This window comes from Bubalus bubalis, chromosome 8, assembly GCF_019923935.1.
Source record: "Bubalus bubalis isolate 160015118507 breed Murrah chromosome 8, NDDB_SH_1, whole genome shotgun sequence".
Classification (NCBI taxonomy): Eukaryota; Metazoa; Chordata; class Mammalia; order Artiodactyla; family Bovidae; genus Bubalus; species Bubalus bubalis.
In genome coordinates this window covers 106,183,772-106,189,895 of record NC_059164.1, presented here as the reverse complement: position 1 = coordinate 106,189,895, position 6,124 = coordinate 106,183,772, and the positions used below count along the sequence as shown (strand labels likewise).

The following is a 6,124-nucleotide window of genomic DNA, read 5'->3' as shown; positions in this document are numbered from 1 at the left end:
GGCATAGTCAATAAAGCAGAAACAGATGTTTTTCTGGAACTCTCTTGCTTTTTCCATGATCCAGCAGATGTTGGCAATTTGATCTCTGGTTCCTCTGCCTTTTCTAAAACCAGCTTGAACATCTGGAAGTTCATGGTTCATGTATTGCTGAAGCCTGGCTTGGAGAATTTTGAGCATTAGTTTACTAGAGTGTGAGATGAGTGCAATTGTGCGGTAGTTTGAGCATTCTTTGGCATTGCCTTTCTTTGGGATTGGAATGAAAACGGACCTTTTCCAGTCCTGTGGCCACTGCTGAGTTTTCCAAATTTGCTGGCATATTGAGTGCAGCACTTTCACAGCATCATCTTTTAGGATTTAAAATAGCTCAACTGGGATTCCATCACCTCCACTAGCTTTGTTCATAGTGATGCTTCCTAAGGCCCATTATGAAGCAACAAATTCATTGTTTTTTTTTTTTTTTTGGTCCCAACTTATATGAATTTATAATAAATAAGATCTCCCCAAATTTCTTGCACAATATCCTTGATTTCTATTCATCTGGTACCATCTTCTATTGGTGTTCATTTGCTTTTCTTTGATTTTAAGAGGTGAGAGCAATGGTGGGCAGGCACTGTATTTATAGGGATGTGGGGTCAACTTATTATTTGTTTTTTGACTCTCATTTGGGGAGCTAGAATGGAGGCACCTTTATTTTGGGGAAACTCTCATGGTGGAACCAAATACCAAAGTTTTCAAATTATCAGCTATTAAGTTCAAAAACTGGTCCAAGTGTAGGACAGAACAACTTTGGAAGAACATATGTTTAGGGATCCATTTTCCTTTCACTTCTCTGTCAGGCCCCACCATAGAGACTAGTAAATGCTTTTCCAAGAAAGAGGAATGAGAAAGGGGGAGGGAAGAGTTACTGAGGGTAAGCATCCCTCTGAAAGGGGCCCTACTTCATGGCGCATCCCTCATGGTGCATCCCAGTGGCAGAGGGGGCTTTGCAGGCATACTCCAGCTGTCCCACCATCCATCCACCCTTGGTAGAATTGCTGTTTCTGCCTTGTGTTCAGAAAAAGAGTTTGAAAATTTGCTGAGGGAGTTAGATTCCAAGGGAGTCTGGAGTCTTGGAGTCTCCTACCAAGGAAGTCTTGCAAGCTTGGGTCCAGATGAAGCCAATGCAAGGACAGAGGAACATCCATGGAGGAGACTCCCTACCTCCTTTTCCCCTCCTGTCCCCCTTCAAGTCTCTATTTGATCTCCAAGCAACATATATGTCACCTCAGGAAGTATAGAAATCCTAAGGAAATCTTAGAGTCATAGTATTTAAGCCTAGTATGACTGAGAAAACACTAAAGTATCATTGGTTTAGGGAGCAGCATCAACTCTGTGAGAGGGATAAACATGAACAAGATTTTCCCTTCAGTCAGAGTGTTCAACCCTCTGCTTTTGAATCTTCTCTCATCCTATTGTTGAACCCAAGTTCATGTGTCCGAGGCACCATAAGAAATAGAGTTTGGAGCAGAGAAAAATATATCAGTAGTATCCCTTGCTGCTGCTACTGCTGATAGGTCGCTTCAGTCTTGTCTGACTCTGTGCGACCCCATAGATGGCCTCCTACCAGGCTCCTCTGTCCCTGGGATTCTCCAGGCAAGAACACTGGAGTGGGTTGCCATTTCCTTCTCCAATGCATGAAAGTGAAAAGTGAAAGTGAAGTTGCTCAGTCGTGTCCGACTCTTAGCGACCTCATGGACTGCAGCCTACCAGGCTCCTCCATCCATGGGATTTTCCAGGCAGGAGTACTGGAGTGGGGGTGCCATTGCCTTCTCTGTAGTTGTGTTCAGTTCTTTTGCAACCCTATGACTGTAGCCTGCCAGGGTCCCCTGTCCATTGGATTCTCTAGGCAAGAATAGTTGCCAAGCCCTCCTCCAGGGAATCTTCCTGACCCAGGGATCAAACATGGGTCTCCTGCATCGCAGACAGATTCATTATCATCTGATCTACCAGGGAAGACCTCCACTACTTTTGTTAGTAGAGGAGGTGCAACTCAGAAGGTGGAGACCTAGACTCAGATCCATCTGGTTGGCTGGGATGCAAGGCTTTTAAAGGCAAAAAGGTAAAGAAGAAGACGTCTCTGTGATTTCACCTTCCTTGATAAGGCCTCAGCTGCAGACTTCCTGGCGCCGTCTTGTGATTTGAGATGTCTTTGGTGATTGCAACTGATCTATGTATGCCTGCAAAGCCAATTAGTAAATCATGGTCTTGTGATGTAGCAACTTCTTTCCAGGAGAGAGCAGAAGCCATGGCTGAGGCATTTTATTATTTACTTAGAGCTTCTGATTCAGAAGCTTCAGTTCTTAATTGATCCTCCTGGTGCCATCAATTTCAAGTCCGCTTGGGGCAGCCGGTTAAAGCCACAGGATGCAGTCTCTGCAGTGTGGGGTCATAAATCAAGACATTAGTTTAAGTTAACTTTGTTGGGCTTGTTTTCCTTTGTTTCTGCTTTCCCTCACTTCCCTAGCTGGAACTGCTTATATCTGCTCTTTGGAACTTAGAGAAAGGTCTAGGAGTCTAAAACCATTACCTACAAACAAGAAACAGGGGACATGGAGAGGTTTTCCTACCTGGGAGGATCCCACAGGGTCCTGCTCGGTTTCAATCCCACAGTGATATCTTAGGCAGGCTGGATCTTTTCTAGTCTTCTTTGACTCAATCCAATTTTGTTTCATACTGGTTTGAATCTTATCTTCTCTGTTTTTCCCCAAGCACAGCTCGAGCTGAGACCCCATCTGCTTGTGTTGAGTGGGAATGGGAACATCCGTTTCTCTTTCCTCTTCCTCCAGCGTCCTGGCATGGGAGAGAGGGGACTGGGGATATCTCACTATTCTCCTGGTGGCGTGGTAAGTGTGCTCCCTGAGGATGCTGCTGCTCCTCCAACACCATCTGGCCATGATGCCTCTGGGAGCAGGCATCATCCCCATACCGGCTGTCTCCTGAGGACCCTGAATGAGTGCCTCAGAGGGCTCTGCGGCAACTCCCCACTGTGCTGCCTGTGACTCACGTCACCCACCTCTCCCTCCCTCCCTTCTGCTTTTTTTTTTTTTAACTTTATTTATTTAACTGGAGGATAATTGCTTTACAATATTGTGATGGTTTTGGCCATACATCAACATGAATTTGCCATGGGTATGCCACGTGTCCCCTCCCCTTTAATCCCGCCTCCCACCTCCCTTCGCACCCCATCCCTCTAGGTTGTCTCAGGGCACCGGCTTTGGCATGGAAGCGTATACATTACCACATGTAAAATAGATAGCCAGTGGGAAGCTGATGTATGATCCCAGGAACCTCCTTTTTTTTTTTTTTTTTAAAGCATAGACCTAGGTGGAGGGTTGCTGTTGTGATCGTGGCTGGTTACAGTAGGGCTGGTGTTTCCACCTTTTGGTCAACTTTTCAGGTAAGCATGTAATCTTAGTTCTTGGCACTTCTTCTTTCATTGGTTCTTCTCAATCCTGCCTGCATAGCAGAATTGCCTGAGTTACCTGAAGGGCTTATAAAAAAATCCATAGCCAGGTTGTATCCTCAGAAATTCTGAGCAATTGCTATGGGGAAGACCTGAGCATTGGCATCTCCAAAGCTCCCCATGGCAAGTCTAACATGGAGCAGGGGAAGACTGAGAACCACTGCAGCTAAGGGGGTGCTTCTCAGGTGGCTCAGCTGTAGAGAGTCCTCCTGCCAATGCAGGAGATGCAGGTTCAATTGCTGGGATGGGAAAATCCACTGGAGAAGAAAATGACCACCCACTGCAGGATTCTTGCTGGGGAGATCCCATGGACAGAGGAGCCCGGTGGGCTACAGTCTATGGAATCACAAAGAGTCAAACATGACTTAGCGACTCAACAACAATAACCACCACAGTAGGTAAGGGGTACTTTCCTGTGTGGTTTATAGTATGGGCTCTAGGGTCAATACTAGGTCGATTCTAGGTTGGAGAAGGCAATGGCACCCCACTCCAGTACTCCTGCCTGGAGAATCCCATGGATAGAGGAGCCTGGTAGGCTGCAGTCCATGGGGTCGCTGAGGGTCGGACACAACTGAGCAACTTCACTTTCACTTTTCACTTTCATGCATTGGAGAAGGAAATGGCAACCCACTCCAGTGTTCTTGCCTGGAGAATCCCAGGGACTAGGGAGCCTGGTGGCCTGCCATCTATGGGGTCGCACAGAGTCGGACACAACTGAAGCGACTTAGCAGCAGCAGCAGCAGCAGCAGGGTCGATTCTGGGGCAGTAGGAACTTGGCCTCTCAACATCTTTGTGGAATTGACCAAATGACTTTCTGGGGGAGAATAAGAGGGCCAGTTCTTCATCAGGTAGAGGGACACCAGATGTAGAGGATGAATTATAAAAAATATAGTATTTTTAAAAACTGAGTTTTGCTCTTGTGAAAATCACTTCTACTGTATAATGTTAGAAAAGCAAAAATATTTCTCATGTCTATGAAAAGGAAGAAAAAGAAGATAAACCTAGAGGGTCAAATGTTATTCATAAACTTAAAATCATTCCTATATGCTTATTTGGCAAAGGATATGTCGACAAAAAAAAAGTTGCCTGCCATTTCAGCAAACAACGAATTATGCCCACCATTAAGCATCAGCCACGTAGCCACCCCTTACAGTGTGCCCTGAGGGGAAATTCCAGAGGGAGGACAGAAAGATATGCCCTAGATAGTTAAGTGAAGGTCACTCAGTCGTGTCTGACTCTTTGTGACCCCATGGACTATACAGTCCATGGAATTCTCCAAGCCAGAAAACTGGAGTGGGTAGGCTTTCCCTTCTCCAGGGGATCTTCTGAACTTAGGGATCGAACCCAGGTCTCCCGCATTGCAGGCAGATTCTTTACCAGCTGAGCCACAAGGGAAGCCCAAGAATAATAGAGTGGGTAGCCTGTCCTTTCTCCAGGGGATCTTCCCAACCAGGAATTGAACCAGGATCTCCTGCATTGCAGATGGATTCTTTACCAACTGAGCTATAAGGGAAACCTCATAGCCAGATAGTTAAGATGCATATCAAAGGAATAATTTTAATGAGCCAGACTTGAAAAGCATCTTCCCATATATAGAAAAGCACTAATATCATTAGCTTGTGATGTCAATTTTGTATGTGTGTATGATTAGCAATAATCTTTTGATGTTCAGTTACGTTTTTTTTTTTTTTCCCCTACAAAAACTCCTATATACCCTGGCTCTTCCCTTACCTCTTTGGAACAGTTCCTTAGAGCTATCTGAGAGGCTGCCTCCCAGGCTATAGTCAGTCTTTCATTAATGTCCCTGAATAAAATATAACCTGTAACTTTTAGGTTGTGCGTCCTTTTTTTTTTTTTTTTTTTTCCTTTCACTGACAGTTGTAACGAAAAAAAAAAAAAAAAACAGCCTAGATGTGCCATGAAATGAACCACTGTAAGAACAAAGACCAGGGATGTGGAAGAGATGTGACCAAAACCTAATGGGTTTCTGAGAGAACTGAAATGTCAACAAGACTTGTTCTGGTTGTTCATAAAATAAGCAGTTATGTATTTAAGTGAAAAACCTGCTTGGGACATCACATTCAGCAAGTTGTAAAAGAGTGTCTTTTGAATATAGTGGAAATTGAGTCCTGAAAAGAGAGAAGCATGTGCAAATGTAAGTGTAACTGGAAATACTATTGCTCAAGGTCCTGAAAATATGGCTAGGAGATGAAAAGATAAATTGTGTGAAAAGTTAGTAAATGTTGTGACATTTGCTATTGCAGCTAAGAGTAGATGTTTAGTAGCACTAAGATGTAATAATTAGCTTCGTTTATTCACTGTGGGTTTGAGAATTTTTATGACTGAAAATATTTTGGACAGTGTGCCCACGACAGGCACAACACGGGGAAGCAATTAAGAATTCATTTTTGTAATAGAGGAAACTCGCAAACAATTTAATGTTGATGATGTTTCTCGGATAGAAGATGATGCTCATGTTGGACTTGCCCTTAAAGGTAAGTTTCATGTTGCAAGTTATCTAAGGACACAGTCATTACACCTACTCATTTGCATTATTCAGCAGGAATTGCTCTCTGCTAGAAGTTAAAAATGGAACACGTCACAGACACAGAGCTCAGCACC

General features: G+C 44.2%; 1 long non-coding RNA gene across 1 annotated transcript; it reads left to right on the top strand.

Moving 5' to 3' along the window:
• The first annotated feature begins 1,925 nt into the window (after nt 1–1,925).
• LOC123334909 lies at nt 1,926–3,440 on the top strand. Its single transcript, XR_006553109.2, has 2 exons — nt 1,926–2,882; nt 3,353–3,440. It is a non-coding gene; the product is annotated as an uncharacterized LOC123334909 (long non-coding RNA).
• The last annotated feature ends 2,684 nt before the right edge of the window (nt 3,441–6,124 follow it).